Source organism: Lates calcarifer, linkage group LG21, assembly GCF_001640805.2.
Source record: "Lates calcarifer isolate ASB-BC8 linkage group LG21, TLL_Latcal_v3, whole genome shotgun sequence".
Lineage (NCBI taxonomy): Eukaryota > Metazoa > Chordata > Actinopteri > Centropomidae > Lates > Lates calcarifer.
In genome coordinates, this window is record NC_066853.1 from 22,015,874 (window position 1) to 22,029,286 (window position 13,413).

General features: G+C 39.6%; 1 protein-coding gene across 8 annotated transcripts in view; it reads left to right on the top strand.

The window, feature by feature from the left end:
- The window catches only part of slc8a2b (solute carrier family 8 member 2b), a 143,056-nt gene that overhangs the window by 36,086 nt on the left and 93,557 nt on the right, over positions 1-13,413 (top strand). For 4 of the 8 annotated variants that reach the window (XM_018660522.2, XM_018660526.2, XM_018660523.2 and 1 more), the window contains one exon: positions 11,444-11,481. The gene's annotated coding sequence lies outside the window, so the exon portion shown is untranslated. The remainder of the gene's footprint in view (positions 1-11,443; positions 11,482-13,413) is intronic. The other 4 variants (XM_018660525.2, XM_018660528.2, XM_018660527.2 and 1 more) reach the window with 1 other exon arrangement.

Genomic DNA, 13,413 nt, shown 5'->3' on the forward strand with positions numbered 1-13,413 from the left:
ACTAACTTTAATCTAATTGTTTCTCCTGAGTGGTTGTGTTTTTCTCTCTCCTCATTCCTATCTCCCTCTCTCCCTCTGCCTTGCCCTCCCTCTAATGTTACATGCCATTTCCCCAGAGTGCTGCTGTTTTGTGTCTCATTTACAAGCTGAAAGATTTATTACAGCTATTTGTTCCCTTTACCACACACCCCTCACTCCCTCTGTCTATCTGTCCATCACTGTGACTCATACAGGCCTTTACAATTATTCATCTGCCTGTCTCTATACCTGTTTTTCTCAGACTTGTATGTTTGGTACCTGCAGTATTATTTCTGTTCTCATGATGCTTGACAACCCTTTCATTCCCTATTCTCCTCCTCCATCTCAGGCCTTTTCATCTCAGTGCCACCATCTGCTTTGGCATGAAAGTCTAAATAATAGATTCTTTCAAAAGGAAGCTACCACTGTCAGTCAGTGAAGGTGATCATTTTGACCCAGAGTTGCGGAGTTGTTATTTCATCTATTCTAGTTATTCTTAGTGAAATTCAGGAAATTTGCATCCTCTGCCCAGTGACAGGTGACAGCCTGCGGGGAGCCAGAGATGATTAAAGATGGTCATAGATCTAATCCTGGACTCTCAATAGTTCATAGGAAAATATAGGTAAGGCAGGGTTATTTAATGCAGTCCACAGTTCCTCTGATTTTGCATTGTCAATCATGTTCAAAAATTTAAGAGCTCCATTTCAAAATGCGGATATTAAAAAAATCTTTTTTTGTCTGAACTCGTTTTACGTGTTCTGTTAAGGCTTTTCATCAGCTCAAAAATAATTAGAAATATATTTGACCCTATTTTCCAGTCTTCCTCCATCACACGGCACTGAGCAATTCTGACCCAAAATCAATTCACTTCACTCTGGAGCTGCCTCCATCTCTCTTGCCTGACTGTGCAGCTTTCCATCACATTGATGTGAAGCCAGTAAAAGAACACTTCAAATATCCCAGAGTAAGTTTCAATCACCATATTAATTTCTCACTTTGCAAAGGGACATATTTACTCTCAACTCACAGCCTGAGCTATGAAACAGCTGAAGATAAATTCTGGTTCTGAATGGATAAACAAATAAAAAAAAATTAAAAAAAAAAAAGAAGAAGAGCTGTACACCGTAGGATGAAATATTTAAGTACCAGGTAACCAGGGTCCAAGATAATATGCCTTTTTTTTTTTTTTTTTTTTTTTTTTTTTGGTTAGATGCATTGCAGTTTCCCAACAGTGTCCCGAAAAGTGTTGTGACCTGGCAATGAGAGCGCATGGCTACATGTTTTTCGCTGCAAATCAGTACACAAACAAATCAGATCAGTCGCTTCTCATGGACATCCATTTTGGAAGAACAAATCCTGTCTTGTGCATGGTAGCTGTCACTTTTCGTTTGTGTTCTCATGACAAAACATCATTTGGAGACCAGATAGACTCCTGGTGAAAGATCTGCTAATCGGTGACTCCATTTTGCTGATCAAACACATAGTGTGCAAACCACAGTGATTTCAAGTTGTTTAGTGTGAGCAGTACAGCAGTCTGCTTACTTTGAAAGTCATGTAGTGTGTACATGGCTTAACAGGCATGGACAGGCGTCCTCCTTAGCTCCTGCCTTAGCCCCATATAAATCAATATTAATTCACATTGAAAGTCGATATGTGACCTGCATGCCTCTGGACTCATTCTGGAGACACTCCATCGCTGGACAAATGCAGCTTTCCAATATGCTAACCATCATAATATTAAAGCCTCATTACGCATGTTTCCCTGTTTGTCACAAGAGGCAACAACAGCAGATAATCTTGTTTAATATTCTGAGAGAGCAAATTAACTGATTTATTTTGTCTCTGTTGCAGTCAGTAATTAAAAATGATGGACATCTATAACTGTTACAATACTAGAGTCTCTCTGTTTTTGCCTTGTGTTTTGGAAACTGTCCAAAAACAGTTTTTTGAAGAAAGATTTTTGTCCTGTAACTATATATCATAGAAGTCCTATTAAAACAATAGTAGTTTGGCTACAAACAATTAATTAACACTGTACTGAAAGTGATGAAAATGAATTTACAAAGTCAGTGGTTCATGACAGAAACTGACAAACTGATGGAAGGTGGGAGACAGAGACAGGGGGGAAATGGAAGAAAGAGCAGAGAGAAACAGAAAGAGACAAATGAGGAAATAATTAGTTATGAAATAATGTATTGTGGAGGCACCAACACTGTAGAGTGTGTTGCCTGTGTAAGCGTATTAGAGTCAGAATGTTCCTGAGCAAAGTGTTGAATGTACCTGACTGTGTGATGAAGTGTCTGGTATCAGCATGATAAATTTACTCCTTACATGATAAATCTGTCTGTTCCTCCTCCTCTCATACCACAGTACATCTGCCCTCTAATATCACACACATTCATACACAGCACAGTGATATTGTTATTCAAGTGGGGTTAAAATTCAAACCCATCTGTCCTGGATAGTTTAGTAGAGAGTACTAAGTAGATCAGGTAAATTGCCACCCTCTAACTACACTAAATCTGTCACATTTTCTTAAATGTGTAGACTAAAACACTAGCAGATTAGACCACATTAACATCAGGTATGCTCAAAAATTGCAGTGGCCAGTAACTGAGGGTTGTTTACTTTTTGCTGTATTTGCTCCCCCAAAGTTGATGCACCAATAGCTGTGATTAAAAAAAAAAAAAAAAAAAGATCAGAGACTGCGCCTATAACAAGCAAAAACCATACCTGACTTAAATCTGGCCACTATCCCTTCCAAAGTAGTCACCTTGTGCAGTGATACACAGCTCTCAACGCTCCTGAAGCGTTTGAAACACTCCTTGGAATTCCTGTTCTACTGGTTTGGCCAAAACCCTGGTGTGTAAAAATGTGCTATGAGCAGGCACGTTGTCATGATGGATCACCCAGTTGCCATCACACCACAGCTCAGGTAGTTTACGCCTAATGTCCTCCCTCAGATGCCCCAGAATGGTACAGTAGAACTCTGACAGTCTGAGCCTGGAGGACGAATTCACAGCGCACAATCCGACAAATGTCTCTTGGAGTCTGCAGGCTCTTCCACCCGCTGCTACAAAGACTGTTTGCTTTGTTCACTGGGTTGTACCAAACCAATGAAAGAGAAGAAAAGTGCAAACAGGCACAATAACGTAACCTATCTCTCATGAACTGACCATATTATGAACTATCAGTGTAAACCCACCTCCTCTCCTCCTCCCTTAAACTCATTGATCAGCTGTAGCCTGTAAACAAATCAAGGACATTTACCTCTCTATACTCACTTGTTTTTTTGGGTTTTTTTTTTTTTTGCATCTTGCACTTTGCAGGCACTCTTAGCACACAAACCTCTCTGTCTTTTGTGTTTTTGGGACACCAGACATCAGAGAGAATCCATGACAGCAGCATCAGAGCTGACTGGGTTTATCTAGAGCAGTTAGCAGAAAAAACAAGCACAGCTGTAATTCAGTTAGCACTCTATCTGAGTGTGTGTACTGGCAGCAAGCTAATGATAGTATAGGAAGCAGATGGCCATACTAAATTTCACTTTTCTCCAAGGTTGCTTTATTTCTCTCTTTGTCTCAATTGGAAAAATTAGCTGGCACCTGGAATATTTTAAATGCAGATGTTGGGAAGGTCTAACAGATGTGTCAAATGTGTCACATTCAGTTGAACCCTCAATATTAGTGTATCTGACTCAATTAATTCAGGAAAATGTCAGTCCAATAAACTGATCCGTTGTTTCTGAAATCAGCCTGTAGTTGGAATCTAAACATACCAACAGAAAACTAAATTAAGTCCTGTTGTTTTTGTATTTTTGGTATTGTCCCATCTGTTTGACCTCATTACTAGAGAATAAGTAGAATGCAATGCAGAGAGGGATGCTTATTAATAACAGCAATGTTTGTTTTTTAAATCTATTTTCTAAATTAAATTTACTTAGATTTGGCCTGAGTTATGGGAGAGAGAAATTAAGAGAAAAAATATGAGAAATAAATGTTGGACCTCCTGAACATGTCTTTAGGGCTATAATGACTGTGACTCCACTCTAACCCTGTTAACAGTGAGCAGGGTGATAAAGATGACCTCAGTCTGAGGCTTGTAAATTGCTCTGTTTGTGGTTGTGGATGTGGGAATTGAAATGCTGTGGTGGCCTGCGCTCGTGATGGATGTGCAGCTGCTTTTAAAATGTATAACCACTAAAACAACACATAATCCCCTTTTTTGCTCTTCAAATGGGGATGGTGAGCTCTCGTTATACTCTGTGGTGGATTGACTGCTCTGGTCTGGTGTTAACACACTGGCACGTCAGAACTGGCAGTCACCGCATAACAATGTGCTTGTACTAAGGCAAACCCTGCTTCTCAGGAAGGAATGTGTATGAAATCAGTCAGTCTGCCAGCAAATCCCTCCTCTTATCTGCCTTTCTGGAACTTTGGACTTTAGTACTGGGCAGCATCAGCAATGTGCTGAAAATGAGAAATGTTTTCTGACTAGTGGACTGACCTCTAATGCAGTGGGCGGATATCCAGTGGGAGTAGAATCCTCAATTATACAACCATTGTGTGTCCCTTTAATAAATCTGCCTTTTCCATCCTTCCATCTCTTTCCACCTCCCTTGTTAAATGAGCTCTGCTGCATGCACAGCAGCTCACTGCACTGATACAGTGCTGTACTGGAGCTAAAAGGTGCAGTGTTGATTGGCTAATATGATAGAATAGCATTGCTCAGCTGGCAGTAATCTGAACTCCCCAGAGACCCATATAAAGCTAATAAGGGCGTGTAGTAGCCCACAAGCTGTCATTCTATCTGAATGTAGAAAAAGTCCGTAAACTGGCAAGACTATTATTTAATAACAACTAATAAAGGCGATATTTCCAGGTAGACACTTGTCAGACCAAAAAAGAAGAAATGAGGCCAGTAATTGCTCACTCCACCGTCTTTTGCTGTGTGGTGAAAAGTGTGTCTGGAAATGTCACATTTATTTGACGTTAATTAAAGATGTCCAAATCAGTTTTTTTTTTTTTTTCAATCCTGATGGCTGTCTTTTAATATTGGTTATCTGCTGATACTGAGTCTGAGCCGATATGTAATTTATGTCACTTAAATGTTGATTAAATAGTCTGCATATCTGACACATTATAATAAAGCATCTGTAGACTAGTTAATCTCACACACCTTATTTTTATGTGCCTCTTGATCCAAATACTGAAGGTAATGGTTCAAAATAAGTTTATAAGCTTAAATTATACATTGATGAAAGGTCAGTTGTAAGTTGTGAATCTGACATAATTTATTTGAAAGATGTCTCACCCTGTTGGATTTATTGTAACTAAACACACACACACAGTAACTGATATGACGTGACACCAGCAACATCATTTTAACTGGTGAAAGCACCACACCTTAGTGCAAGATCCATTACTGATTATTCTAGGTTAGTTACATGAAAATCATTCTGCTGTCACCCACCGTGCTCATGTTGCACTTTCAGACCACACTACTATGTTTCACTTGTCTGTGAAACATAGTAGTGTGGTACATACTGATCTTTGGGATGAGTATAGTGTAAAATCATTGCAAGAGACCAAATTCACGCATATGAGAAAACTCGTGACTCAGATTAAGACATTAAGATGAACAAAATACCTTGTTTAGAAGTGGTAGCACTGTAATCAGAGCATTGCCTCGCCTCAGTTACAGTCAAATTATTAGAGTGCAGTTTGGGGATTGCTAGCCACCCACACTTCTTCACACCTTTTCAAAGCACTGAAAATTCTCCATCAATCACCCAGTTATATCTCCATATTTGTTGTCTGGTGCCCGCTGTGGCCTGTGAGCCGAAACATGCTGTTAAAGGGACTACTCGTTGAATTTAGGTGTTTTCTATTTGTCATAAACAACATATCTGCATTTATTGTTCAGTTTCCCACAAATTGTTTCCCTCGCAAGCAACCTCATGACCCTTTTTATGGAGACTGATGAGTAAATGCAGAAGACTACACCTCCAAATGTCTGATGGAGAGATCATCAAAATCCACACTGTTGTTCCCTGTCTTCAAGTCTGATGCCAGGTATCCATCTATTTGGCCACCTTCTTACCCCATCTCTGTCTGCTCATTACTGTTTCTTGAACAGCACTGTGAGTCTGAACCCATAGGCTTAGTGCTAATGGTTTCCTGAATGACAAGAGTAGCAATATGTTTTAATGAGTCCCAGGGTGAGGGTATACACGTCTCATTAGAGTTGTAGGATGAAACTTTCATCTGTCCTTTGCCTCTTACCTGTCTGCTTTAGATACAGAGATGCACACACACACTCCCAGACACACAGAATTTTTCATGACAGGAAACTTCCTCGACTTCTTCAACTTGACAACATCTCAATCTGCATAAAATACTCACATATATATATATATATATACATATATATATATATATATATATATATATGTATACACACACACACACATACATACATATATATATATATATAAGCAAAGTAAAGCTTATGGAAATTTGAGCAGAACAAAGTGTGCAGTTACTTCCATTTATGTCTAAGGTGACCAACATCAACCACTGTTCATGCCTTGCTTTATTTTTTATCTTTTGACAGTATTAAATATTGCTGACAACTGCCAGCACTAATACATTCTCCAAAGACTCATCCTCTCACCTTGATCTTTCCAACTTTGTTTCTTTGGGTCAACAGGACTGTGGGGAAACAGGTTGTTGTTTGGAAAGCAGCCAGGGTGAAAAAGAGAAAATCACTGTCTCAGTAAAATGTGCAGCCTGCTCTGGCCTGTGGGCCCACATCTCATATTAATGAAGATGCCAGCCATGTTTCACTTTATTGAGTTCATCTTTATGTATTTGTGTGTGTGTGTGTGTGTGTGTGTGTGTATTAACATGGCTACATTATTGCCTGGGAAGCAACACTGTTTCTTGTTTACTGTTGAGCCCTAGTTTTATCTTCCCTGCTCAGAATGTGTTGTGTGCGCATGTATGTGTCTGTGTGTGTGTTTGTGTTTGTGCATGCATACGAGTAGTGTGATTGTGTACGTGTGGTTGTGGGTCCTGATATTGGTTAATACCTGTTTACTCTTGTTTACTGTTGCACTCTGGTAATAGTTGTCCTGTGAAAGTGTGTGTGTCTGTGTGTGTGTGTGTGTGTGTGTGTGTGTGTGTGTGTGTGTGTGTGTGTGTAAATGCTGGCAGCACAGCAACAAGACAAGGGAGTGTGGTTGACACATCAAATGTACTAACACTCTCTCTCTCTCTCCTCGTTGACCACTCTTATTACATGCACACACACACACACAGCAAAAACAGAAACACAAACAACATGAGTTATAGTTGCTCATTTTGTCTCGTCGACGAGCAGTGAACAATAACTTGCTATGAGGTTGTGATAAGTGTGTGTGTGTGTGTGTGTGTGTGTGTGTGTGTGTCTGTCTGTGTGTGTGTGTGTGGTGTGCACTCGTGAAACATCACAATACTCTGCTCATGGCTCTAATTTCACCTGGATGATGTATTGCAGGCTCCCAAAAATCATCTCTCTTCTGTTTCTTGTTGTCCTCATAATGTTTGTCCTCTCTCTCCTGCCGTAGTTTGTCTCATATATTCCAAATCTGCTCATACCATGACCAGTCTCCGATTGACAGAACATCTCAAACATAGTTCCACTGTCATAACCACACTTCTAAATCAGTCTTCAGTAAATTAGATTTAACAATCAGTTCCACAAAACAGTTTTGCTTTGTACCTAACCATGAGTTAAACTGAATACAAACTTTAAAAAACTAAGGGCTTTGTTTTTGCCTGGAGTAAGTGGCCACAGGATCAGATTAACAATAAATTTAGAGGTGTTCTGTGCTGAGAAATAAACACAGCAGATAAGACTCAGGACACCTGGACATGTCATTTTGAATTAAAGTCATTTTCCAAGCTTAAAGCACAATAAAGCTCAAACTTGACAGGCAGCTCTTCCTCAGAGCAATGAGAAGAAATATGATAATTATTCATTCTGTTGCATGTGGTGGTAAGAAAGTAGCAAAAGCATCTAAAGCATTTTTTGAAATGTTGTACACTTGACATTGTTAAATTAATCACAATCCTGTATGAATGATGCCTAAAGGGCCTGAAATATTATAATCTTTGTAACATTTATGTGCCATTTTAATTGCTTTTGTGCTTTGGTGCCTCTCTCAACCACTGAATGATGTCAGTATTCACTGGAGCCAGTTGGATCAAGGAGAGGGTCTGTGGATATTTCCCTCTAACTTTGGAATCCATTTCATGCCAGCATTTTTACTTTTGTGAAACAACAGTTGAGAGTTGAAACCCTGGCGGCCGTCCATCATCGAGGCAGTAAGATTTTCTCCAGATACCATAGCTACTTTCAGTTCAGTAATTATGCCTGCTCTCAGCCAACCTGAGCTTTTATAATGTTTATATCATGGCGTGTACAGAGTAGACTGGATTTTTAGAGTCACACAGGTACACACACTGGGTAGGCTCCTCTGTCTGTCAGCTAGAATAAAGCAAATCAAAATCGGACTCTTCTTTGCTGAACTCTACTGTCTTTCCTCCACCGCAGCCTGTTGTTGTTGCAGCATGGCTCTCCTTTACAACAGTGCTGAATTTCACTGCCTATAAGAGAGAAAACTAGAGTGAGTGTGAAAAATTACTTGGGTGCAAAAACTATCTGGGAGTGACTCTGAGCTCTGACACTGAGGTTGTCAAAATGCACTAATTCACTAAACTATGATACTATTTATGATATTCAAAGAGCAGTGTACTAAACAATAAGAGAACAGCTTTTCATCTCTTGTTGGCTCTGACTGTTGCTTCCACCAGTTAAAATGACAAATGTCGTGGGCGGCAGATCATATCAGCTGTCGCTAATTATTTTTAATTTCCTGAGTAAGCTGATGGCTGATTAAACTTGTCTGGTGTTTGGTTGAAGTGCTCTCTGCTAGCTGGTGTCTGTACTCAAAGAGTCCAAAGATCATTATTGAGGGAAGACGCTCCACTATACAGTCAGAGTGGACAGCACAGTTGGGAATTTGACTCCATCTACGGCCACCCTGTTGACACAAAAGACCAGACTGCTAATTCTGTGGGCTAACTCTTCTTGGTGGTGTAATAGGTACCAGACTAGTTACAAATTTGGCCACTATGTTTATCTAAGAGGAAAAAGATCAGAATACAGGGTTTTCAAGGTATGCTGTGTTAAAAACTCACTCTAGACACATAAAACAATTAGCCTACATTTTTTAGACAGAGAACGTTCAAATGACTATCTTTATATTCAAGCATCAAGGATGTATTTTGCTGTACAGTGTGTACACTTTACATAGTTTATATGGCATTGCCAAGCACTGGCATATCCATAGTCTAGGCTCATTGTTTTTTTACTAGTTAAAACATATTACTTTCAATTGCCATGATATTATTCCTCAAGAGGACATAAGAGGTGCAAACTGTGTGTATGTGTGTGTTGTGTCACACTGTTATCAGCTACCAAGCTACCCATGCTGGATATTTCATGTGTGTGTGTTTTAGCTAGTGGTTTTGCCTTTCTGGCCAACATGTTGTTTATTTTGCAGCATTTAGCTGCATCTACAAGGGCCCTTCTCTTTTTTTATTCTCACCCTCCCTGCTTCTGACCATGATGACAGTGCATTTTGCCAGGCGACTTGTTTAAAATGTTATCGCGGAGAAGCAGGTATGATGGTTGCTGAGTGCATCACAGAGAAACATGATTACTAACTGTGACGAGAGTGAGAGCTGTGCCTGATGTATGGATTTCGGAGAGGTTTGTCAACTCATTCCTGTTGACTGTTCACAGCAGGCTAAAACGACTGGCACTCTCAACAGGTTGTCTGCATGTGGTGGTCAGAGTGTTTCTGTAAATCAAACAACTCCAACAGAGTGAGACGTCTTGTTTCCAGCAGAGTCTGTCATGTCAATTTCAGGAGTCATAAGGAGCTTGTGAAAAATAAGATGTGCTGGATTAAGAAGGCTAGAGCTGTTCTTTCAGTGTATTAGGTACATATTTAATCAGCATTTAAGTAAATAAAAGTATCGGATTGGCAGACACACAATATTAAAGAACTTAATTTGATCAGGACATCCCTTCTGGTGGTCTGAGTGCATTGGTCAGTCATTTTTCAGTGGTGTTTACTGTTCATCTCATCCCATCTGCCAAGATATTCCTCAGTGACCATCCAGCCTCTAATAAAATTTTCAAAGCTGAAGGCTGCACCTGCCCTGTGATCAAATCTGTGACATTATAGAGTATAGACTAGACTGCATCTTTAAAAGCTTGAAATATCCTATATAGAAACACTCTTATCTCTCACTCTCCTTTTCATTAAGAAGTTTTCTCTCATCTGTCAGCTGGCTGCTTTACACCTTAGTGTTTTCTATACTCCTCTCTCTTTCTCTGTCAATTCTTCTATTCCTTAGTGTGTCCCACACATACAGTACATGCTTTTATCTTTCTTCTGTGCACACTGATCAATAATCCAATCTATATATCTGTATATTATCCAATCTAATCTATAGCCTTGTTCTCTGGAGAGAGCAGTCCTCATCACTACTTCAGGCACGTTTCAGTAAGAAGAAAGCCAGACAAACAGACAGGTAGTGAGTCAGTCAGACAGACGAACAGGCAGATAGGGCAGTAAATTAGGAAGCTTAACAAGCCAGAACGTCATCCGCCCCTACAGCCCGTTAAGATGCTCAAATTCTCTGGGTTCTCCGTCATTTAACTTACAATCTCCTTCAAACAATATTTTATTTACAGAGACATTTTGTCAGAAGTAACGAACACACAACTATGGCTGTTAGAATAAAGTGAGTACTAAAGTTTTAAAGGATTTTGAGAGGATTAAAGCAGCTACTGATAAAAGCTCTCAGACAAAAGCAAGCCATTGAATTTTCACTGCCTAACTAGGCGTGAGTGGTAGTAATTGGCACCAGAACGCACACACGTTCAACACTCAAGATAAATAAGTTAAAACTGCCAGATTCCCTTATGTTCAATAGAAATATTGACTACTGGTTCTCCTAATCCTTGTCCTTTGGTTCTTTATTGATCAGAGATGGTTTTGTTTGAGTTGAGTGTCTCAGAACATTAAAGCTGAAGAGAAATTGGTTTGGTATTGAAAGAATACTGCTGGACTGATCTCTGAGGAAATACATGCGTGTATACAGTGTGTAAATGTGTGTGTATGTGTTGTGCCTATACTGAAAATGCATTTTAGGGTTTAGTTGCATTTTAGATTGCCACAATAGTTAGTTAAAGTTTATATTTTTGTGGGGAAAAAATGAAATAAATGAGATTATTTTCTGTTTGCTAAATGTACTGTAATTCTCTGTGTTCAGGGCATCCACTAATTAAATTTCAATTGTTTCAGGGCAGCTGAACCCTAACAACCCCATGAGTTTGGTTTGGGTAAGTAAACTGCCTTTGTGCATTTCTGTAGCAATACTTGTAATGAGCAGTTGGTTTATGCATGAACAAATGTTTCATGGTGAGAGATCCAGCCACATACACGCACACACACACACACCCAACAAGAGTCTCAGGGAGGGAGTCACGAAGAGGCTGCTTTGTTACTGAAGCCAACTCGCTCCTTCTCTCTAGTTTCCTTCCTTCTCTCTGAATACTAAACATCTCACTGCTGTTATCCATTGCCAGGAAACCAAGGACTGCTCTCTCTCTCACTGTGTGTGTGTGTGTGTGTATGGTTCAGACAACTGTTCACACATTAACCAACTGCTCCCTAAGTCTTGGTGTAGTTTCATAAACAGTAAATGTGTGTGTGATGACTGTGCATATTTCTGACTGCACTTTCATGTGTGTAGTGTTTGTGCATGCTGTGAATACATGTAACTGTGTTTTTAATGGTCACTCTGTCAGAGTGTGTGTATGTGTGTGTGTGTGTGTGTGTGTGTGTGTGTGTGTGTGTGTGTGTGTATGTTTTGTATGTGTGCCTTCCCTCAGGGCTTCATGTAACAGCATGTAACGAGAGGACAGGGACCTGTTGCCAATGACAAACAGGCTATTACCTCCATGTTTATGACATTTGTCTCATACTTGTTCTTTTTCTATTGTTGCTGTATGTTTGTTGCTTCCTTTCTCACAACTTCTCTCTATTTCATCTTCCTCTGTTTTGCTTTTTGCTCCATTATCCCATTGTTTCTTTTCATCTCAAATGTTTGACTTTGCCTCTCACTTGATTCAGCTTTCAAGTGTTTTTCAGTTACACAAGCTAACTTTATAAGTTAGTTGCATTCTCAAATGACAGCAAAAGGTTCCTGTTTTTTATTTTGCAAAGTTTGATATTCAGAAATTCTGTGAGGTGAAATCTGTAAACTTTACAGACCACACTCATGTTTGCTCATGTTCGCATGTTTGCTGTATCTCACACCAAACGGGGAAAGCAGAAGGGTGAACCCAACTTCCTCTGTATGGAGGTTTCACCCATTACTTTTATTTTGCCCTAAAGATTTGTGAAAATGCCACAACCTGAATGTCATTTGGAGACATAGGGTAACACTCTAGTGTCTCAGTTTGCAACATTGGGGTATGACTGTCAGGAAATATACAAATTGACCTGAAGCAAGAGATGGATACATATATTTCCAGTAGTTGGTTGAAAGGAACATAAATGTAAACATGGAAATCCAGGACCACAGAGAACGTCTCCACAGTTGAGCAGTGACAGAACGTGTTGTGGTTGTTATTATCTCCTCTTCAACCAAGCGAGAGAAGCTTTCTTTGTCCTTCTGTATTTCACTCACTAATTACAGAGCCATTGCCGTTGGATCATAGCAGTCAACCTTCTGCACTTATGTCTCTGTCCTCCTTTCTTTCCTCCATTTCTGATATTTAATGGCGACAGTGATTGGACACCATCAGCAGAGTTCAGACAGTAAAATGAGTTAATTTCTGATTGAAGGACTAACCTGTGATGACATGGCAGCCATCCAATGGGAGGAGATGACTGTGTTTTTAGAATAATGACCTCGCAATCACAGTGATTAATGGTCAAGAGATTTCATTGTCTCTCTCACCAGTGATCATTTTGATGCCAGGCTGAATTAGCTTCTCCTCCTCATTTGCACTTTATTACACTCATTGTATCAGATTTTATTGCACTTTATTAGCAACATTTCTAGAATGTATCTCATCTAGTGGAAATGTCTGTACTGTGTGTGTGTTTGTGCCTGTGTGAGAGAATTGTGTTTGTTAGTCATGGGAAATTAAATTCCTCTGTGACTGCTGTTTCATCAACCAAATAATGGTAGAAGAGATGAAAACTCAGACATCCCATAGAATTAAAACTGTCTCTTTCATGTTGTTTCTGTCTGTCCCTGGTAC